The following is a 24,578-nucleotide window of genomic DNA, read 5'->3' on the forward strand; positions in this document are numbered from 1 at the left end:
CTATAAAAAATACAATATTAAGGGATAAAACTGATTCACCTACAAAACATTGCAAATTAATAATTAATACTTAATCAGGACACTGCCCCTATATAATTTAGAGATCTGCTTAGTAATACATTTAATGAATCCATTTGCATTGCTTTAATACCTTTTCTCAAAGTTCAATCTGTAGTGAGATCCTGCATCTATTTCCCTAACTTTTTCATTGTATTTTATATATACATACACACACACACACACACACACACACACACATGCATTTTTATGGTCTTCATATAACTTGCAATTTAGGTTTATTCTCTTTATTACTGTAGTGCTATTTATTTCATACTTGTTAATCTGTCTCAAAGCTGTACTCTCTAAAGCCCACCTAGTACAGAGATAGAGTCTTGCACTATTTTTTACATTCCCATCACGCCAAACATAATACAGGAAAGCAGATGCTAAATTCATGAGTCTTAATTAACACATTTGTTTTAATAAAAATTATGGAAAAAATAGACTCTAATCTACTCTTTTACCCTTGCATTGGGAATTAAATTGGGAATTAAATGTGAAGAGCTAGTAACTTATTCCAAAACCTAAAGAATATATTTAGCTAATAAATTCACATAAAGTTTATATCATATTTTAAGCCTCAGATATCTTTCACAAGGAGTTAGGATCCACGTGATTTGCTTCCATATGTCTTTGTACCAGCTATTAAGCGCAGTGCAATGAATACGAAACAAGAGTCAACAGAGATTTCTAATACAAAGGGGCTTCTTCATGTAAAAAGAATTAAGTAGGTAAAGGAAATAATTTTTGTATGCCAGAACAAAGCAAAAGTACCACCAACAATTATGTTCAGAGAAGAAAGAATAGAGAAAACTGAATTGTTGCTGCATTTCACACCGTTTTAAAACAATTCACTGAATAATGAAACTAAAGGAAATCATAACTAAATGAGTCAACAATAGAAAGTCATATGATGAGTGAAATTTTTACTGTGGATCTTGTATGAAATTAAATCTCACAGAAAAATTTGGAAAACCATAATGAAAAAATTTTCAAAGTGTAGTTCAAATGTCATTTGCTTTCTCTCTCTCTCTCTATATATATATATATATGCATATATATATGCATTACACACTTAATATATGTATATAGCCATAAGACCTATATGTGTAAAACTATATTGGTAATATAGATGTAAATATAGATATTTACATACATATGTAAACAGTAGCCATATGTAGTATAAGTAAGTTTACCTACGTGAAAAAAACAGGTAATAAGAAACTATGGCATTAAAGTACATCTACTTATCCAAATATGAAAAATAATATATAGGAGAGGTTAAATTTTTATGCTAAGTTCGGACCTAGATAAATCTAGTTATGTGACTTTGAAAAATTTACCCAAGTCTTTAAAAAAAAATATAGACAGAGTGAAATTTACTTCCCTGCTCTATACACCTCAGTGCAGTGTCTCTTCTCGACACTCTAGGAAGCAGCACTAGTGATATTCTCCTAGTGACGTCCACAATGTTTCCATTGTGCTCTGTTTCCCCTACTGAGGTTATGAACTTCTCGAAGGCAGGGATAGTGCCTTACACAGCCCTACACTCCTTATCTCTAGTGTAATGTTTTACTATGTCCATACTTTTTTGGGAAAACAAATGACATTACTTAGAGGGAACCAGAGACTGATGGAATTCTTGCAAACTTACTCAGTGAGTGGCATCCCAAAATGAATAGTTCAATTTTTTACGAATGCCTTGGTCTGCCTCCCTTTTAAAAATTTCAGAGTTGCAAATAAATATGCAACCGATGAAAAGTAATGTTTTAAAAAACTACATTTTTTTCCATGTTTAAAAACATCAATTTCAATAACCAACAGTCCAATTACTTTTTCATAGGAGGGGCTAGTATCCTTTAGGCCTGAAGATGATGCTACCACCTACCATAAAAATGGCACAGCCTTTTGGCTCCCCTATACACTCAGTATGACAGACCTGTGAAAGTTCTATTCAGAGTAGAACTAGAATAGAAGATTCTGATTGAGTTGCCTCATCTTAGATGTGTTCACCACCAGTAGCCCAATATATCTTCATAATGCTTAGAATTATGTTTCCTTCATTTTCTAATTAAGAGCCTGATTATATTTATGACAGAGAATTTAATATGTGCATGTGTACTTAGTCGAAAAATGAAATTCATCAGCTCACATACTATTCACTACCACTTTTATAATAATAAGAAAAATGTAGGTAGCCTTAATGTTATTCTCTCAAAATAAATGAGATGAATAATGTTTTCCCTTCATTACATGAGAGGGGAAAGAAAAGAGAGCACAGAGAATAGGGTATAGAGAATGAGGGGAGAACATACCTTTCAAGGAACTAAGTAAAACTGGAATGGAATAAAAACAATAGTTTACAGCTTGATTGAAATTTTACTTTACACTCTAAAAGTTTGAAAATAGCTTAACAGAATTTACCAGTATGAATTATGATAGGACTCACTTGTCGAATTTGGGTTTTGAATTTGCCCTAGAAAGTTCATTGACTTATTAGCAAACACTGTACACAATATAAATAAGAATTCATATTTTGACTAGAGCGTTGAGGTAATTCTGATTGAATTTCTGGGGCAAAAATGATTTCATTACCTTAAATGTAATTTTGAGATGCTATATTGTTGGAAATATTTCCAAAATGTATATGGAGAGTGATAAATAGTGGTAAACTTATAGTTACTGATATGTAAAGACTTTGGGCCTTGAAGACAGTCTGTAAGCCGTACTATACCACCCACCCTACTCGCAAACAGATGTCACAGAGGAGACAATTGAGAATTTTCCAATGGCCAATTTTCCAATGGCCTTAAACAGTTGTATTTGCTTTAACCATATAGTTCTAAAGCTTTAATTCTCAGGAATCTTAAAGATTTAGAAGCAGGTGTTTTATTCCCCATTCTTGGAATAGGCACATGTCTTCTCTTATGTAAGTTGTCCTTTGCATATACCTGCCTCTGTCCACTGAACTGAAAACATTAATTAGGGGACATGATTTGTGCGCCTCTTAATTACCTCACTCTACTCTTTTGCAAGTCTGGGCCTTGGCTTTGTCTAATCTTCCTCCTGTCCTCTTCCTAGTGAAATGGTCCTATTATTTTAAGGTCCCCTGCAGGTGCTCTGAATCTTTTCCTGACCCCTTTCTGACTTCCACTTGTCTCCAAAGAGAGCCATAGTGGGACTTTCACAGACCCTCGCTCTTTTGCCTTTGTGAAATACTTTCATCTTTAGAAAATCTTACAAATTACATATTATGACTCTGTGGATATAAAGATGAATATGCTAATACTGCATATTAAAACATTTTATTTGACCCAAGAAGTTCTTGTTTTCTTATGATTTTAAAAGAAATTAAATTGGGACACCTGGGTGGCTCAGCAGCTGAGCATCTGCCTTCAGCCCAGGGTGTGATCCTGGAGTCCTGGGATCAAGTCCCACATCCGGCTCCCTGCATGGAGCCTGCTTCTCTCTCTGCCTGTGTCTCTGCCTCTCTCTCTCTCTCTCTCTCTCTCTCTGTGTGTATGTGTGTCTCATGAATAAATAAATAAATTCTTAAAAAAATAAATTAAATCATCGTCATGGGTTTTTAAAAGTACTGTGGGTCCAAATATTGTACCTGCCACGCCCAAGGAAAGACACCTCAGTACATCCCTCCTGATGCCAGAGTTAAAGATTCTACACGACGTTATCCCCAAAGCACTTTATCAGTACTCAGAACAGTGCCAAGCCAAGAGTAGCCCCTAAGAAATGTTTGTTGAATGTTGATCAATATTTCACCCTTTCTTAATAGGTAATGATTATGTCTTACCTCCCTAAAACTTCTAAGTTCCGCAAAGAAAGGGCTAAGGCCTTATGCACTTTTGTATATCTACAGACTCATAAATTATTTGGTATACAGTAAATATCTGTTGATTCAAATTGAATGAAATTGTGCTTATCTCTGCCAACTCCTACCAGATACCGCTGACTGCCACTCTGAAAGAAATATTCTTTCAAGTAGAGAGTACAGCAGCCTTCCCATTGAGAGGAATGTGTGAAGTTTCTGGTTGTCATTCAGATGTATTCAGTTGTCCCAACCCCAGATTTGACTTGAAATGGCCGAACAGCTAGAAATTATTCCTAGCTACAATCCATTACAGAGTCATCATTGGATTTTATGAGTCACGTCCTTATATCGCCATAGTGCCTTCACCTTGACTGCTAAGGGTTAGCCATAAGTCTCAAAACAAAAATACAAAAAAGAAATGACAGAATGAGAAACTGTCTTATGACTTATAATTTACAAGACCTTGCATCGATTATTTATTATATATTTATGTATTCATTATAATAATAAAATTTATTTTTATCATTTATTTCCAATGAGTATAAAAGCACAAAAAATATCGCAGAACTTGTATGTGGGATATAATAGTAACTGCCGATTTAATTAACTATGAGCTATTTAACATTGTCCTATATCAACTTACTACTTTAAAATAAACTACACAGGTTCCTGGGTGGCTCAGGCGGTTGGGCGTCTGACTCTTGGTTTGGCTAAGGTCATGATCTCAGGGTCATGAGATTGATCCCCCTCATGGGCTCTGTGCTCAGCAGGCGGTCTACTTGAGATTCTTTCCCTCTCCTTCTGTCCCTCCTGCCACCCATGTACTCTCTCTCTTAAATAAATAAATAAATAAACAAACAAATAAATAAATCTTTAAAAATAAAATAAACTGCATACATAACCTACTTGTATACTCATTAATTTAACTGACATGTAATAAATGCCTATTACAGATATCATAGTAGGTATGAAGAATTACATGTTACAGCAGATCTCAATCCAGTGAAACAAGCAGTCCCTTGCATTACGTTTTGATAATTATTAGGAGAGGTGAACATTTGTGCCGGAGAAACATGAGGAGCTCCTAACTCTGATTCAAGTTGCCAGTGAGGAACTTCAGGTGTTTTTTGCTGTTGTTTTTTTCTTCCAAAACCATCAAGTTTGTTTGTTTTTTTAAACCATCAAATGACATTTCTGACTATAAAAGTCATGAAGGAAGAGCTAAAAAAGCAAAGTATAAAGAAGAAAAAACTTGTCACCTAATCCCACCATACAGACTTGAGCTACATACTGAAGAACAAAGAAAAAGAGATATGCATTCCAGGCATGTACAAAGGCAAATAGGCAAGGGATGGCATCACGAAGCCAGAAAAGGTGCTGGAACATTAGAGCCAAGGGCACAGTCGGCCTCATATATAATGTAGACCAGATCCACCCACTCAGCCTCTGTGGAGCGGGTCATTCTGGGATCAAAGCAGAAGGCAAGCAGGAGAATTGGTTTCTCCCTGTGGGTCTGCACAAAAGCCCCCCGTGCAGCAGGAGGGGTGAAGTTAGTGAATATTCACAAACTTCCAAGGGACCAAAGCTCAGAATAAAGCAGAGCTGGAGCAACTCTACGTCTTCTTCCTCTTCGGTGAGAAGATATTTCAGGCGAGGCGGACGATGAAGATTGTCCTATTTCAGCAGGCCGCGTGTGATAACTCTCTCTGCCTTCTGCAAGGGACTTTTACAAAATACGTCCACATTTTTCATTTCCTTAATTCTTCATGTCAGCACTAAAGACCAACAGAGAGGTCATTTCCGGGCAGCAGGTGGGGGGTGGGGGGTGGGGGCGAGAGGCCAGCGGCCTGCAGAGCAATATGCCTAAATTTTATTGTGACTACTGCATCACATACCTCACCGTGAACCTCCATCTGTGAGAAAGACACACTGCAGTGGTAGGAAACACAAAGAAACTGTGAAAGACTACTGTCAGGAATGGATGGAGGAGCAGGTGCAGAGCCTCATCAACAAAACCACTGCATTGCAGCAGGAGAAGCTATCTCCCAACTCCATTGCTGCTCCTCCTCCTGCAGGGGCAATGATCCCACCTCCTCCCAGTCTCCTGGGTCCTCCTCACCCTGGTATGATGCCAGCACCCTATATAGGGGGACTTCCCATGATGCCAATGAAGGGCCCTCCTCCCCCTCGGATGATGCCAGTGGGACCTGCCCCTGGAATGAGGCTGCCTATGGGAGGCCATATGCCAATGATGCTGGAGCTCCCAATGATGAGACCACTCCCCTGTCCCATGATGGTGTCCACCTGGCCAGGAATGATTCAACCAGACAGACAGAGATGGAACCTCTTTATATCCATTTTTTTAAAAGATTTTATTTATTTATTTGAGGGAGAGACCAAGGCAGAGCACCAGCTGAGGGAGAGAGAGAGGGAGACGGAGAAGTAGACTTCCTGATGAGCAAACACCCACCCCCAGCTCAATCCCAGGACCCCGGGGTCACGACCTGAGCCGAAGGCAGACACTTAACCAGCTGAGCCACCTACACACCCCAACACCTACTTTATATTATTTGTTCTACTTCACCAGGAGATCGTGGTGTTATAGCCTTGGGTGTTTTCTAACAGCATGACAAGGAAGACTTGTTCCCCCTTCTTATCAAAGAGAGAACAATTTTTTTCAGGGAAGTTGGCAGGATCGAAAAAAAAAAAAGCAATTTTCATTTGTATTATGAAATGTGAAGATAAAATAAAATGGTCAACTGCTCTAGTTTAAAAAAGTAAAAGTTCAAACTAATGAAGACTAGCAGAGAGATTCATCCCACTTGACCATCACAGAAATGAAGTCTCAGAGAAGTGCAGAATTTGGCTAGGGTCAGAGTTTCAAACTACCAGGATCAGAACTAGCATTTCCTTTTCCCTCTTTTCGGTGCAGAGACCTTAATATTCAAGGCCTAAGAGTCCTACAGTGGAAAACTCAGAGAATTGGAGGCCAGGGGGGAGCTGATACTGCTCCCCAAATTACTAATTTTGAACATTCTTTTTTTGTCTTAATTTATTTAGATAATTCCTTTAATCTTCCATTTTGTTGAGTATATGTAGCTACATCATTAATCCAATTTGATTTTTTCAAAGGTTAGAGGCTTAATAGGGAATGAGAAAAGAAATGATAAACTCTATTTTTCCAGATACATTTGTAAGCTTTTCAATAGTGAGTCAAATATGAATATTTCATAATTGCATATTTTCTTTTTGGGGGCCAATAGCCATTTAATATAGAAACCATTAATAGAATTACCAGATGGGTGCTTTATTTGCTTTTAAAGTGGTTACAAATAGTAGCAATTAGTCATTGATGAAGACCTCTAAGTTGAGAGGTTTTTCATAATTCAGCACTATGGTAATTTTTGGTATCATCTGCAAAACAATAAATACAAAAACGTTTGTAAAAAGCAACATATGTCTTGACAATTTTCTAATTATCTGTGTGTAAAACACTCAATTTCTTCTGCAGAGACGGAACTTCTCACATGACACATTTGTACTCCAAAGCCTACAAAAGATTATTAGAAATTAGTGAGGCCATATTTCTACAATTTGTTTTTATCTCATTCTACCCAGTTAGAGTCCAGAGTTGTGTTTATTTTTCCCACAAAAAGAGGTAACTGCTTTTATGAAAAACAGGCGGAGGATGGGTGTTGAACTGAGAGCCTGAGTTTAGTCAGAAATAGCATTAAAAACTCGATTCCACACTTTTCAGCGAAAATAAAAGGGGAAGGATGCCAGATGGAAATCGGCCAAATGGTGTTCTTTTAGGAATTGTGCCTAAGTTATCCTGAAGGGAAAAAAAAAAAACAATAAGAAGAAAGAGAGGGAGACTCCAACAGGATGCCCTGAAAAAGTTTTCTGCTTTACTTGTCAATAAAGAAGCAGAAAACAGTTCTAATTCAAACTTCTCAACAAATCTATAAAAAGAAAGAAAAGAAAAGAAAAGAAAAGAAAAGAGAAAAGAAAGGAAGACAAACAACTACTGAATATTTTAGACCAGTAAATACAACTTAGAATGACTTTTTTGTGATATTTGAAATCTATCAATTATTCTCTCTCTCTCTCTCTCTCTCTCTCTCTCTCTTTCCAATCAATGATAATTGCATTTAACCTCTTCTTGATATGCTTATTTATTTCTTCAGTGCTGGCATCTCTTCTACCCAACCCACAGCCCTTGTACATGTTTGGAGCTCACTCAATCTTCTGCAGACACCAACACAGAGACGTGCCTCCATGTCTGCCCACCTCTCTCTCCCACACCAGCTGAGAAAAGAAACCACCCGTCACTGTAGGCTCCCCAGGGGGCCCACTGTCACTGCACATGTTTTTGTCCTTTGGGGAAAAAAAAAAAAAAAAAAAAAGACCTAGGTTGAGACCTCCCTTGCTTGTAAGTCTCCAAAAACTTAGGCTCTAATTAGGCATCTCACTCTGGAATTTACAAAATATTTCAGATCAGGAAGCTTCTCTCAATTGGAATTTTGAAAACGTTCCAGGAATCACCAAATTTCCTTTTTCACAAATAGATTGGAGATTGTGACAATATGTGCTGGGTAAGGCCTAGGAATGCAATATTTAGTCAGAATGCTTTGCTTCATCAGATTTTTAAATAAACAACCAGAATCCAGATATATAGTATTTGTGGTTTCAGATTCCGTTTTGAAAGTCTAATTCCACATTCAAAGGCTTTGACAGGGGAAATCTTTTGGCCTGTTGGAGTGACAGAAGAAAGAGTCGGAGTGGTTCTGCTGACAGTGGAAGACTTGGGGTCTCAGAGGCACACTGCGTCTCAACCAGGGCATGCTTGCAGAACACTTTGGGAGATTGGATTTTATTCTTCTTGCAATGGAAAACCACGGGAGAATTCTAAATAGTGGAAAAATAAATTTACATTGACACATTAGAAGGATCACTCCACAGGAGACTGTATTGTGGCCATTACAGTAGAATCGGAGACACAACAGATGTTGGTGACTTGAGCTACAGTTTAGAAGCTGAGGTGGTGAAAAGTGATGAGATTTCATATAGGTTTTTGAGGTGAAGGTAAGAGAAACTACTGGAACTATAATGCCAATGGGGTGGCATTATAGAGGGAAAAGAACAAAAGATGATCTCTGTGTTTGTTTGTTTGTTACCCTAAACAAAGCAAGAGGATATCAGTACTATTCACTCAGAAAGATTTATGAAGAGAACAAATTAAGGTATTTGAGGGGAAAATGGATGGTTCTGCCTTTGATCTGTTGTGTTGGTGATGACATTAATAACTAGCATTGGTGACACCTGGGTGGCTCAGCGGTTGGGCACCTGCCTTTGGTTCAGGGCATGATCCCGGAATCGAGGGATCCAGTCCCACATCGGGCTTCCTGCATGGAGCCTGCTTCTCCCTCTGTCTATGTCTCTGCTTCTGTGTATGTGTGTCTTTCATGAATAAATAAATACAATCTTAAAAAAAAAAAAAAAAACTAGGGGATCCCTGGGTGGCTCAGCGGTTTAGCGCCTGCCTTTGGCCCAGGGCACGATCCTGGAGTCCGAGGTTCGAGTCCCGTGTCGGGCTCCCTGCATGGAGCCTGCTTCTCCCTCTGCCTGTGTCTCTGCCTCTCTCTCTCTTTCTCTATGTTTATCATGAATAAATAAATAAATAAATAAATAAATAAATAATCTTTAAAAAATAAAAAATAAACTAGCATTGGTTGAGCACTTAATATTCTAAGTCAAGTGGAATTACTTATAAATATATATTACTTTATTATATTATAAATATATATGTGTGTGTATATATATCATTTATCGCTTACTTATTTAATCCTCCCAAGTACCCTGGGAAGTAGTTATTGTTATTCTCATTTTAGACATAAGAAAAGGAAAGTATGGAGAAACGTGCCCTAGTCAGCCAAGCAGAATCTGGTGCCAGAACCTACTCTAGAACCACCACCTAGAACTATTGTAGAAACTACTGCCTTTACCAGTGGAAAATCCAAGTAGGTAGCTGTGCCGAGTATGGATCCCAGAGAGAAGTCTGGGATGGTGATATATGTGAACAAAATCCTGGAGTAATGCACGATTTATACATCTCATCGAAGCAGCATAGGGCACTAAGCAGCCATAGTCCGCAATGGAAGAGGAAAACCAAGTGAATACGGTGATATGAATTAATCAAGGGAGAGGGAGTGAACAATGGGTTCAAATGCCAAGATTTAGACCGGGAGACTGAATTGACCACCGGATTCAGTACAACAAATTCTGATGAACCTGATAGAGCCCAGTCAGTGGAATGGAAAGACCAGACACCCATATCATGGATTTCAAAACTTTCCTATGTGAGCAAGTGGGGAATGACCATGTGGGCACCACTCTGACAAGTTTGGGTGAAGGAAATCAGAAACTAACTGGAGGGGGCACCTAAGTGAGAGACTGGTGTGCACGTGTGTATGGTTACTTGGCTTCTTTGTGTTTAAGATAGGTTACAGCCACATGTTTAAATAAACATCAGCATGACCTAACAGAGGAGAAGAAATGTATCTACTAGAACCTATCTTAGGGTGAATGCAAATTAAGTTTCCGATGCATGGGAATTCCATGTATAGGAGTGTTAAGTTTTATTCACGTAGATTTCACTACATGCTAGAACACTGTTGAAACCCGTAATCATCTTCCTATCTCAGGCCATAAAAGAAAGAGGGGCATTTCCTTGAACTTCCCCTTCTGTTCTGGGACTTTGTTCTATTATCTTAATTCAATAAGCCCTATATCTACAAAGCCCCAACAATCAAACTGTCTAACTCTCTTCAAAATCTTGTTATCTACAAGTATTTCATCAATTCACTTGATTAATTTGGGGACTGGCTTGTTTATGGGTTTTTTTTCCCCCTTCTATCACTTGTCACTTTGCTAGATAATTTGGATGACTCACTCATCTATTTAGCTTCAAAATTCTTTTTCCCCTATATTCTAGTGACAATCATTTCTGCTCAGCTTTGACAATCCACACCCATAGATACAAAATGGAGTGTTTCTACACAAAAAGTGTTCCACTATGACATGCATAATTGTGAAATTCTCTCCTCTAATCCCCTATCCCACTTGCTCACACCCACAAAAGCTCTTCATAGGCTTCAGAAGCTTTGCCTCTCCATTTTCTGGCAATCTCCAATTCTTCCTGGCTTGACTGCCCCAAACACCATACTTTCATGGGTGCAATTGATTCTTCCCTTCTTTGACCTCCTCTCACAGCTGCCTTGCCAATCCCATTACCAAATCATACCACCATCTGTTTGCTCTCCTCCTCCTCCCAGACTGCCAAGAGTTAGTGAGAAAATTGAATAACCACGCTGATCGACTCTGCTACAAATTTATGATTTCCACTGTCAGCTGAACTCTCGGTGCTCAGCAGCCCTGTTACTCACTCCTACTTGGCTGGCCTCCCCATTCCACAGAGCAGCTGTTCCCACCACACCCTCATCAGATGCTCCCCTTTCACCCTCACTCCCCTCAACATCAACACACTATTTCACCTCCTACTGCTGAGAAGATTGTGGCCATCAGGCGTGAACCCCCTCCATTTCCGTCCTCTACTTCTCCAAATTTGCCTGCATCTTTACTCATTGGAACTTCATCTTGCAACTCAGAAGAATCCTCCTTATTTTATCCATTTGACCTTTTGATTTCACTCCTTACTGCCTCTGACAGGATCTTATCTCATCACCGGGCTTTCTCTTTTCTGTTCAACCTATAAACCTCTTTCTTTCAACCTATAAACCTACCTACATTTCTCTATTTTGTTAAAAAAAAAAAAATCTTTCCTCATTTCTTCCACCACCAAATTGCTGTTTCCTTTTCCCTCCTGCAAATTTCTTGGCAAAATACCTTGCATTCAATGGTTCTGCTTACTTAAAACTGTCTCCATGAAACCCGATGTACTCTTACCTGGCTGCCATACTGGTCCATCTATTAGAAATGCTGTATTAGGAGTGTTTTCTCACTCTTCAATTTTGTCGTTCTGAATGCTGGGAGTTTGGTTTTAATATCAATTCATTCACGTACTAATTGCTTAAAGTTGGGCAAGGTATTTAACTTCTCTAAGATTTACCTCCCTCATTTTTAAATTAGAGATGCAGGGGTCACTTTTAAAGATAGCCAGGTTTCCTTTAAGCAAATTACTTTTTACCCACTGAATTCAGGCTAGTAAGACTGTTATTCAAAGTGTGTTGCCCTTCCTTAACCAAAGGGTTGATAAGCCACTCCAAAAGGACATTTTGGCATTCCCTCTTTGGAGCCTGAAAAGTAATCATAGTGATGAAATACATTAGCATAATTGGCTTTAGGCCATTCCAGGAGTAGTATCTGAAAGAGAGAGTTTACCAATTCCTACCAAACCCTGAATTTATCTCCACCCTCATTTTCCGGAGCATGTTCCTTCATCCTCCATTAGTACCATTAGAGGTCCATCTCATTGTTCCCAAAGCTATCTTTGGTTTAAAACATTAAGTTCTAAATTTGCTTTCTATTGCTTGAACACAAATTGTGTTATTAGTACTATACCAACTGATCTGTGCAATATTTTTAGTGTAAAATCCAGGGCCTAATAACAGGTAAGTCATTTTTTACTATTATTATTGTTTTTGATATTGCTATTAATAGTATGTCTACTCCACTCATACTGAAACATTTTCCACCTTGGCTTTTCATCACACTGTTTCTCCAGATTCCACATTTACTTTGGTTCTCCTTTATGAGATCCTCGCTATGGCTCCTCAAGATTGGCCCTTTGCCTCCTTCCGTTTTCACTCTCTGCCTATATTCCCCAGGACACTCATATACTTGTATGGAGTCCCCTGTCCCTAAATGTACATAAGCTTTTCAACTTTTTCCCTTCCCAATCTTACCTTCCTACATTTCAAATTCCACCTTTGTTTTTTTCAAATTCCACTTTTTAATTAAATCGTTCAAAATGAAAATCTGAAACAAACTTCTCCATCTTATTTTCTCTCTTCTTTCTTCTCCAACCTCCAATCACATACCAAATACTGTGTATCCTTCCGTCCACACACATCTTGAGCTATGTCCACAGCATGCAACAGAATCACATGAGAGGCTTTATCCAACTGTACTAGTCCCTCAACAAGTCTCTTTTCTCTATCACTTTTATTATAAACTGCCCTCCATTCCACCAACAGTGCCATCATTCTAAAACACTTACTGTGTTATACCTTGGCTCGAAAACTTTCAGTGACTTTCAAATACTTATAGTAGAAACCCACACCGCTAGACATAAAATTCAAGGCTGTTCTTCAGCTGAATCTATTTGCTCTTTCCAGTTCATATTGAGTCATGCATCCCATGTCTCCTACACTCCAACCACACTGGGTTATGTAACTTTACCAAATATACAAAGAATTTTGATGTTTTCATTATTTTGTTCCTGATATCTTCTCCAGTTAAAATGTCTTTCTTTCCTGCTTAGTGTAAGTGAACTATTAACTATTGAGGGTTCAACTAAATAGGTTCTTTTTTTAATTTTTTTAATTTATTTCTTTGAGAGAGAGAGAGAGAGAGAGAGCCACCAAGAGAGAAAGAGAGAACACAAATGAGGGTGAGGGGCAGAGGGAAAGGAAGAAGAAGACTCCACGCTGTGCATGGAGCCAGAGGCAGGGCTCGATCCCACTAGCCTGGGATCATGGCCTGAGCCGAAGGTAGATGCTTAATCGACTGAGCCACCCAGACATGAAATATGTCCCAAATGTCTTCACTTTCTCTCTTAAACTTTGTCGTCCTATATGTATGACACATCTAACTCTCTTGGTTTGTTGAAAGCATAGATAGTATCTTTCCCATATTTATATTTCCACCCTCAAGCACAGTTTCTGGGCTAAATCATGTATTAAATAACTACTATCAAGTCTGGTGATCTTCAGAATAGAAAAATACTTCTGAAATATACATAATGCATATTCAAATATACATTTGAATATATGGAAGGTGTATGTGAAGGAAATATATGTTTCAAAATATTTTATATAGATAGATATCTAAATAGATAATGTGTGTGCATCCAAAATAATCTAACACTTTTATACCTTTATATTCCATTGGTTAATGCTTCTGCTAATCAATAAGTGACTAAACACAGACATTAGTATTCCTGATAGACATTACTGATGATACCAATAAAGGTTATATTCTGAATTTGCAAACCAAGCATTAAGGAAATCCTAAATTGTACCCAATGATAAGATATTCTGACAATATGTTATATCAGAGGTTGTACCCTTTCATACTGATATTAGCTAGAAAATTTTAAATTGTCACACCATAGGTGACAGCAACATTAAAGGCATGATGGCATTCCTCCTGAAACCCATCAAAAACAATAAACATTTCAAACAAAAATACCATCTCTTGTAAAAAATTATATGATAAAGTATACCGAATGTGATTTATACAGGATTTTACATAAATTTCATGATAAAGCATAAAACAGGTATTTTGAATATTGTATATGACAAATGTGGACATTTATATATAGAATCACGGGTTAAACACTTTGCATACATACATTATGTGCAACCTCTGCAATACGTGGAATATTAATAATGGCTTCAGCAACACAGAATGACTTTACAAGACACTTTTCTTGAAAGATTTAACAATATAAGTACCACACATTAATCATTATTCATAGATCAGGGTTTACTAAATTCTTGAAACACTAGATAGCCCCTGGCAGGCTCTGGGCCCTTTCAGCTCTAACAGGAGGCAGCTGACTTTCCTTGATTGCAAGTCAAAGACCAGAAAGAAAACATCCAGGCAAAAAGCATCTAATCTAATAGAATATCTTCTAATTGGAATTAAAGGTGAAAAGAGAGAAATAGAGGGAAAAAAAAGAGTAACTCCACAGCCTGTGCCCTTCAATATTGATGATCCTTAAAATTTCACTGTCATGGAACTGCCAGAACTGTCTTACTACAAATGAAATCTTATGATTTTTTTTCAAAGAAAACAGCAAATCCCATAAACTACAAGACTGTGAAAATCATATCCGCACTATTTGTGGCATAAATTCTTTTTTTGTAATGCTATGAAGCACAAAAGGCAAACAGAAATCATTGAAAATACTTTAATAATGTGCTGCAAAATAAAAAACAAATAAAAATACTTCTGGATACGGTGTGAAATAAATCCAGCTTATAACTTGGGCAGTGAGTTCGGCAATGATAGAGGTAAACACAGATTCCATAGATTTGATGAGTGACGATTTTTTTGTCTTCCGCCTCAAGATAGCCTCCATGGCATGACTTCATTTGAGATCATAGCTTGACATCAAGGGAAGTCTCTTTTGACAGTATTAGAGAAAAATAATTTATGTTAAAATCATGCTTTATGTCTATCCTGAAATATCATAGAGACTTGGCATATTGTCACACATAAACCGTTCAAGTTGAACTGAACTCCATGTGCAAAGAATGGTTCTGTGTATACTGATTTTAGAAACCATGCATTAAAATGTATTTTGTGGGCTCCTGGATAGCTCAGTCGGTTAGGCGGTCGCCTTCAGCTCAGGTCATGATCCCGGGGTCCTGGGATGGAGCCCCACAGCGGAATCCTTTCTCAGTGAGGAGACTGCTCCTCTCTATCTCTCTGCCTGTTGCACCCCCTGCTTGTGTTTTCTCTCTCTCTCCATCAAATAAATAAATAAAATATTTAAATAAATAAAATGCGTTTATTTTGATATTAATTCTACTAATCTCTCTACTACAGATATAAGTCTCTAGGGTAGAGCATTATACTGTTGCTAAGAAAGGCTCAAAGAGAGCAGTAGTCTCCACAACTTCATATTCCACATAAAGTATGGCAACTAATGGCACAGCATTCCAAGTCTAAGAGAAATATCTTTCAGTTAAAGTGCAACCAAGTCCCTTTAGGTTTATTCTGGGGCTCCTTCACACTGCTTTGAAAGTAATTTCCCTAACAAATCAGGATCTCCGCACCCCTGTCTTTAAAGAACTCAGCTGTTGGACTCCAGTTCTCCTCACATCAAGTTGTATCTCCACAACATGAATCTAATGCCTTATACATTTTGATCTGTTTTCCAGCCTCCTTGTATACCATCCTGCCTTGGCACCCGCTCGTTGTCCACCAGAGGACATGCCTTCCTTTCAGCACCATGTAGTTCTCACATCTGGGAAACACAAATTTATCTTGCTAGCAACAGAGTTCCTGCAATAAAGTAGATCCTGGGTGACGCAGAGGATTGCAAGCTCTAACAGTGTTCATGTGATCTGGGATATATGTAGGTACATATAAATATGTGCATATTACCTCACCTGGGTTATGCAGCATTTAATATTTTGTAGTAAGGCAATATCCCCACTACCTAATCTAGTGTAAGAACTCAATAAATATTTATTGAATGACTAATAGTTATACACTTTATTGAATGCCTTAGAATCACATAAAATTTCCATTTATAGTATCAAATGAATTCAATCAAGCATCTGCTAATCTACTATAAGCAAGGCACTTTGCTAAAAACTGGAAGGAGACAGTAAATATGAATCAGACTTGAACCTTCCCAGTGAGGAGATTATAGCGTAGGAAAGAAATATGCATAAGCACAAAATATTCCATCATTAAAGACAGGAAGAGTCAGGTAGCGTAAAATCACAGAGGAAAGTGGCTTAAAATTATCACTAACAACTTGCTCACCAGGAAAAGAGGGAAGGTAGGATTCATGCATGTAAAGTTAGAAAGCCAGAGGATTGCTATAGGAGTAGTAGTATAGGTTAAGATAAACTAGCAGGAAAAAAAAAAAAAAAAAGATAAACTAGCAGGAAAGCATAAAGCGGGTAAAGTCACTTGAAAGTCACCAGGCTTAGCTGGAAAATAGGGTTCAGGGAAAGGATGAATGGAAAGTAAGAATGGGAGAGGAGAATTAGAGTCAGAGGAATATAATTCTAAATTAAGGGATTTGAAATTTAGTTACTAGAAATTTATAGGTACTTAGTGTTCCTGAGCATGGCCTAAGAAGCAGTAAGTTGTCCTGTCCTTGCAAGACATTGGGCAGCAGTGTACTCAGTTCTTCAGCCTTCACTGTAATATCTCAATCCGCTGTGTGTAATTTGTACACAAATATGAATAAGACTTCAACTATACTTTCCATGCCTATCCATGATCTATTTTATTTTATAGCCTTGAACAATTACTAGTAGCACACACACACACACACACAGAGAGAGAGAGAGAGCTTTTTCTTTTTAAATACATATTGTTATGATCCAATATTGCTAGATGGCACAGTGAATGGGATAATTTCTAATAACAGTCATTAGGGTGTATCAATTTCAAATTCAACTAAACAATGAGTAATGGCAACTACTGGAGGACAGTGGTAGACCTTACAGCCACCTACATGAAAAGTAATCAATTTTAAAGATCCAACGGTAACATATCTTTTAAAACAAGTTGAAAGAAAAAAAAACTGCAGGAAAATATTTGAGGAAAACTGAAATAAAGCATTCCCAAACCTCACAGTCAAACAAACCGAATGGCAACACAACTGACGTGGCAATAACCTAAAAGAGCATATCACTGTGCTAAAGGTGCTTCCCAATGCAGCCTGACACCGTGGATTAGTGGAATTCCAAACATTCAAAGACAGTGGACGTGGACGTGGGATTATGAGTTTACCTAAAGACTCCACTGCAGTTTACTAGAAAATAAATAAACCTGTTGCATATTTCCCAGTGTTTGTTTTAATGAATCCTCTCTAAATCCAAAGAGATACTTAAAGAACAGCTCAGAGTATTCATTGATAATAGATCCTATTTTAAATTATATTCTCATATGTTATAAACTGTCTGCATTTTCTAAATAATTCCAAAAACATCTTTTCAAAGCCACACTAAACAGAAAGCTTGTTCATAAAAGTTGTAAAGTCTCTATCAACAAATAGTCCTAAAATCAAGTTTAGATTCCTGCAATGTTTTAAGGAAATCAGGGTTTAAAATCAGACACATCTGCAATTTGGCTCCTTAGTCTAACTTGTGACTAGTATAAGACATCTGGAAAAACCTATTTGTCCGTTTTTAATAGCAGATAACTCTTAAAGACAGCCACTATGTGGCAGGCACCATCCTGTATTGCATTAAGACCACTTCTAGGATCTTAGTTCACTAGTGAAAAGCTATGTGACCTGTGTCTCATTTCTGAACCTTTCTTTAATAGTAATGTAATTTACACTGGCTCACTTTATGCCAGGTAGTTGCAGCAAATGGTATACAATTTTTAAATAAATGGTGTATCTTATTATATGACATATAACTTCCATAGCATATTAATGCATCCTCATTGCCCAATAATGCTCTGAGACTATTATCTTCTTTTAAATGCAGGAAAGGTTAAGTAAGTTATTCAAAGTCTCAAAGACTAGTACATAATTGGTGTCCTTTTAATTTATAAATGATATATACCTTTAAATTGTGTATTTTCATAGGAAATCCAAGAAGGGACAAAATGGAACAAATCAAATCCTTAATGAATACATACAAACTAAAAGATCACTCAGATCAGATTATTACCAGGTAACTCTCAGAGCAAAAATTAAATTGTAATATTCTGATCGCCTGAAGACATACTACTCGTACAAAAAAAAAAAAAGAAATAGAAAAGTTTAGGAACATCTTAGGAACACTATTGCTGAATTATTTTGCACCACAACTACAAATTTGTCCTTATTTTAGAAAGTAGAAGCTACCAGTGATTTTATATTATCAATTAAAACTCCATAATTTATATATGCTTTCTATTCCATTTGCCAACAATTTCTACTAAATGAAAAAGGAGCAATTTGAATTGATGTGTTAGACGAGAGAATGAGTCAGGGTTTCGAAAAAAAAATAAAACTTAAACAGCTTTCTCTTTATAAGGTTTTGCATAACAGAGACTTTAGACTTCCATAAATACTCAGTTCTGTGTACAATAAAATATTTGTGAGCAACATAATAACCAGCAATGTTCCAAATGGCATCCATACATTAACTGCCAAAAGAGGCTACGGAACAATTTTTGAAAGGGAAAAAAGAGCCCTCTGGACCTAGTGTAGTACGCAAGCTCAAAGGAAACGAATAGCCTAATTATATAGCCATGAAAGAAGCCAACAGATTTCAGTGATTGGGAAAAAGAGCTTGACAAAATCTAAGGATATTAGTCAGATCCTCAAATTATTTTATTTCTCTGTATGTTCTGAATTGTCAGCAGTATAAAATGAAGAGAAAAGCACCTCCAGAAGGTTTGTTGTGCTTTATAGCCCCATATTCATAACAACTGTGCCCATTCTTCACGGTGTTGTTAAAAGGCAGAACCAATCTGCTGCCGGATGACTGTCTTTGGCCCCGCAGAAACTTTCATTTTATGTGATAAAGACAAACACACACAATCTGAATATGTTCTCACTGGGGAGGGAAGAAAGGATGAGAGACCCCTTTCATGTCATGCACTTGATAAATTATTTCTAAGATGCATATTTTTTTTCTGCTCGGGCCTGTCCAAAGGCAGAGTTCCATTGTGGCTTTCCAAAATGCAATCCTTTGTAAGTAATTTCAATGGCCCTTAATAGAATCCTCCGAATCACATTATATATTCAAAAATATGATCACCCTAATACATATCTTTTATGTTTGCTCTCAAAATCGTGAGAGGTACTTCTGTTTTATCCAAGTGAAGCCTTTAGGCAGTTATTTGTGGTCACTTGCTGCTTAAAATGTAGTTCATTTAATGCTATTGCACATTTAGTTACTTGATACGCCTTTAATTCATGTATTTCATACCATCGAAATGCTTAAAAAAATATGTTCTGAGTAGAGGGGGAAAAAGTATATGCATATTCTTTTATTTTAAAATGAGGAATTTTTTTAAGCATTAAAAAAATACCCCTATTGTGGGGCTCCAAGTCAAGACTCCAAGATCAAGAGTTGCATGCTTTACAGACTGAGCCAGCCAGGCATCCCTAAATGAAGAATTATTTTTAATTCTGGTGCCATGTGACATAGCCATCAACAATTCTGAAGCTTTCTTCTTTCCTTCATTGTCTCCATTAGACCCACGGGGAGTACAATGGCTTAGGTCACAACATGAAACATCATGCTAATTAAACTGCTAATTAATTGGTATAAGCAATATATCACATGAAATAGATTGCTGTATTACACCGTTTTAACTTTTGTGCCATTTCAACTTGGTAACCACTAATTTAGCATCCTTTAATCATGTTCTTTAATCCAAATGTTAATCTCAGAGGACAAGAGCACGTGATTATTAGGGAGGTCTTGGTACAAGATATGTGTTGCATTTCTTCCTGGTATTGAAAATGGTTTCCTGAAAGGTAAGAAGATCTTATGTTTATAGATCCTTGATATGCATTTGAATATAACCTCTCTTAAAGTAGGACTAATTGGAAGTCATCCTCATAAACATTTTCACAAACTTCTCCATGTGAATAGTAAGGCATTTATGTGACGAGCCATCATAGAATTTTGATTAAAAAGGCTCATGGGAAAAATTGTTTCCTTAACACTATTGGTGTCTTTCTTAACACGGATTTTTTGTTTTTCAATTACATGACTTTAACAATCAAGTTTCAGTTTGGGATTCAAGACAGGGCAGATTTTTACGTAATAAATATGCAGGGACTTTAAAAAGTCAACCAGCATAAAGTTAAAATGCACTATATTCGCTTGAAATGTAATATCAGGAGGCAGCCAGTTTCTGATCTTTCTAGAATGCATATACGAAATATCTGCTGCTTTCATGAGCCTGACACATAAGAGGGGGAAAAAAGAATCCTTCCAGACCCGCCTTTTAACAGCTAGACACAGAGAGAGGAAGAAAGATGAGAGACCTGGGTCCCCCTCATGAGCTACTGAGACAGCAGAATTTCCACTGACACTGTTGGGCTGTAGCAATTAGAAAACAGGCTGAGCTGGACCTGCTCTCAAAACTCCAGTCTCTTAAAACAGGACATGTTCATTTCCCACCTAACATCTAGGGATACAATCCAGGAAGGTGTTTATTTTTAATTACATTAATCTTAACTCCTCCTTACAAATGCACAAAAAGAAGCATGAGGTAGGTTATTATGGCGGTATTAGCATCCATAAAACTATAGAGTAGCCCGCCCTTTCATGAAAAAGGTAAAATCATTGAAGTATATACCCTAAGAAAAATCTGTAGTTGGCTTTGTTTCTTTTCAGTTGCTCAGTTCCTAAGTTGTGAAATAAAAATACAACTTCCTCATGTTTTCACAAGCAACGCTGTGTGTGCCCAAGAACACAGAGCTGTTTCTGAGGTCTAGATTTTTCCTGTCACAATTGGTATTCGATGCATTTTTATCCAAAATGCAGTTTCAGATGGGCAAAACAGCATTTTCAATGATAGTTTATTTGTTTTATCCTCTCCAGTATGCTTAGTTAGCCAATTACAATGTTTAAAAATGAAAGCCACTGACTTTCCAAGTGTTAAATATTATCCAGTTCAATGTAGCCAGTGTTTATTTGGTTTATAGTTCACACATCCGAATCCCATCTTTATTATTTATTACAAAGCACATTTTCTGCTTAATAAAGGACTTTGAAAATAAAACTCTCATCATATTTAATAGATACTTATTAAACATTTGCAAAGAATAACAGCCACTTATTTATGGATTGGGTATCAAAATCAACATCATTCTTAGTTCTTAGGATAATCTGACAAATACTTTATCATTCTTAAGTTTCATAATTTTTAAGCTACTAATAATTGGGGAAAATTATACTCCCTTATGATTATAGATAAAGTGATCCTTCAAAAATTGTTCTTTGACCTTTTAGCAACTTTCATCATTGGATTGTGACAGGTTTGATTTCAGTTTTCACAGCTTCCTTTCACTTGTCTATGCTTGAAAAAAAAATTACAGCTCAGAGAGCTCTAAGATTTGAATTGTAGCAGACCAGTAACTGATGAATGCCCCTGGAGAGCCCATAGCTGCACAATTTTGCTGAGCTTCACGCCATAGTATATGAAGTATGTCGAGGGCTTGGCGCTGCTTTTCTGTGAGGTGCCTTTTCTTTCATTAGTGACAGAGATATTCAGGTTATTTTAGCCCCTGAACATCTCAGTCAGGAGCAACTACACTCTATTCGTATGTTAATTATAGGACAACAACAAGGAAATTAACAATTGCCAGCATTTATTGAGTTCTTGTCGTGCCATAGTCACATTACCTGGCTAATTCTCATTTAATAATCACAATCAATGTATGATGGAGATACTGTTATTACCTTTATATTACATCTGAAGAAATGGAGGCAGAGTGGAGTAATTTGTTCAAAGGCCAGTTTGTAAAGTGTCTGAATCATGGTTCAAACCCAGGCAACCTGGATTGCAGACACTGCACTCTTAGCCACTATCATAGTCCTTCACGTAGCACATGGCATTGTAATAATTAGCCTGTGTGGCTGGAATTCCCATTAGACCGTGAGCTCCTCTTGTTCAAAGAATGCAGTTGTTATTGGCCTCAGTCCACGGCAGGCTTCCTTTTCAAATAATGTTTGATGCAAATAGGTAGTAACATATTTTAAGCCTGCAAAGCAAGTGAGTTAGAAAAGAATTTCTTCTCCCCTGAAACCAGTATTTGAAACCAACTTTCTATCACAGATTCCATCCGTATCCAGTACTTCTATGTGCTAGAACTTCGGAATGCCTTTCACATCCAAGCCATGCATGTTGAATCTGCCTCACTCACGTTAACAGGTGCGTGATCTAAAGAACTAAAAAATCCACCTCTGTACCTTGATATAATTCCAGGACCTAACTTGTACCCCCATCTTTTACAATGTCTGGCCTGAAAGCTCCGTGATGCACCTGCCAAGTGGAGCCTCTGCAACCAGAGTGGCAGGACTGGGAGCCCAGTTCTACCTCCTGCTGGTTCTGTATCTTTGCAAATCTACCCAAACTCCCTGTGCCTAATTTCCCTCATCTGTAAAATGGATGGTATGACAATAATGATACCTGCTTCATGAGGCTGATATGAATATTAAGTAGAGCAATTAATATATTATCTGCATAGAGTCAGCACTTGGTAACACAAATCGGGTGAAACAGGTGAAGGGAATTAAGAATCCACTTATCTTGATGAGCACCGACTAATATATGGAACTGTCGAAGCGCTATTTTGTACACTTGACACAAATATAACTGTTTTTTTAACTCCATTGGAATTAAAGCCAAACGTTAAAAAAATAATTTAAAGCTAAGTCATCAAAGCAGTATTAACATCAGTTCAACCAATTAATATTTATCAAAACCAGGAAGTGGAATAGTAGCCTACCAAAAAATAATAGCCAGAACAAAACAAAAAGCAAGTCTTTTAATCCTCAATAATATTTTTGAAAGCTTTTGTTATGTTTCAGTGAAATTTTTATTTATGTGAGTCCAATCTGATGATGGATTCTGAACATAACTTTCAGATGGCAGTCGTTCACAGTTGCTCCACGCGTCTCTTGAGAACCACTTTCTTTCTTTATGCTTTTTTTGTCTCTTTGATGGGAACAGTCAAAGGCAAGAGTAAACGTTTTATTTAAAGAGAGTGGGTCATGGGAGATGCTTGGTAGGTAGTCTCCCATCTAAATTTCTAATCTCTTATAACAAAGAATAAACTGGCAAAGTTAAATTTTATTACCTAAATCTGTTCCAAAAAGACCAGAAGTTTCATCAAAATGAAAAAAAAAAATGTTCAGTGTGACCAGTTCTTTACATAAGGATTCCTGAAGTTCATCCATGCCACCTTTGTGATTTTGAAAGTGACACCATCTTGCAAGGACGGATGTGCCCTCCTCCCCAAAACTGACATAGTGTATATGCTCTCATTTTGCTTCATACCGTTCCTCTGACCTTTCCCAGTTGGAGTAGCAGTGGGAAACTGAAATAAAAGCACTGTTTTTCTGCGTGAGGCACTTTGTGACTAAACATTAATCCCGAAATTATAACAGTTGCAAGACTCCTCTGCCTGTTGCTTCCCCCAAGCAGAGGACTATAGGATGAAAGGGCCCACAGCAGTAAATATCAGGGGCTAGGGTTTCCTTCTCTCCTGAACCCAACCAGGCAGATCCAAGTCCAGAATGCCTTTGAAGTCAAAGAGAGCTTCATGTGCTGATCAATCCTTGGGGGGTAAAGAGCAAGAAAAACTGGTTCTGGCACTTTAACAATCTGCCAGGGAAGGCATTCAACTCAGTGCAGAACAAAAAAGGATTTTCTCTGTTACAAATTGAGTGATTTTGTACTTGGGTGCCTCTTGGTTCAATTAGCTTAGAGATACCTATTGATCCCAGTACATGATTATTTATACTTCAGTACATATTTCCATTAAGTCAAACTAAGGATGAACAGTAACAACTGTAAATTAGTATCCTCCCTTGCTCTAAAGGCACACGTTCAGCTTTAGGTCACTTGGAGTGGAAAACAGCATGCCATTCCCTTAATACTAATGATCACTATTGAGTATTAATATGATCCGTATTAAGTGTCGCCCTGTAATGTTTCCAAGCTATCAAAACCTTAGGGGTTTAGAGTGAAAATGATCTAAAAATTGACAGCACAGTCCAAATCCATCCTTTATAGA

The 24,578-nt window shown here is 37.4% G+C and overlaps 1 protein-coding gene and 1 pseudogene across 17 annotated transcripts in view; one reads left to right on the plus strand and one right to left on the minus strand.

Annotated features, from left to right (window-relative positions):
• PCDH7 (protocadherin 7) overlaps positions 1 to 24,578 on the minus strand; it is a 417,583-nt gene that overhangs the window by 324,582 nt on the left and 68,423 nt on the right. The gene's annotated exons all lie outside the window — the stretch shown is intronic.
• On the plus strand, positions 5,746 to 8,802 carry LOC140610880 (U1 small nuclear ribonucleoprotein C-like; annotated as a pseudogene).

The sequence above is a fragment of the Canis lupus genome, chromosome 2 (genome assembly GCF_048164855.1).
Source record: "Canis lupus baileyi chromosome 2, mCanLup2.hap1, whole genome shotgun sequence".
Lineage (NCBI taxonomy): Eukaryota > Metazoa > Chordata > Mammalia > Carnivora > Canidae > Canis > Canis lupus.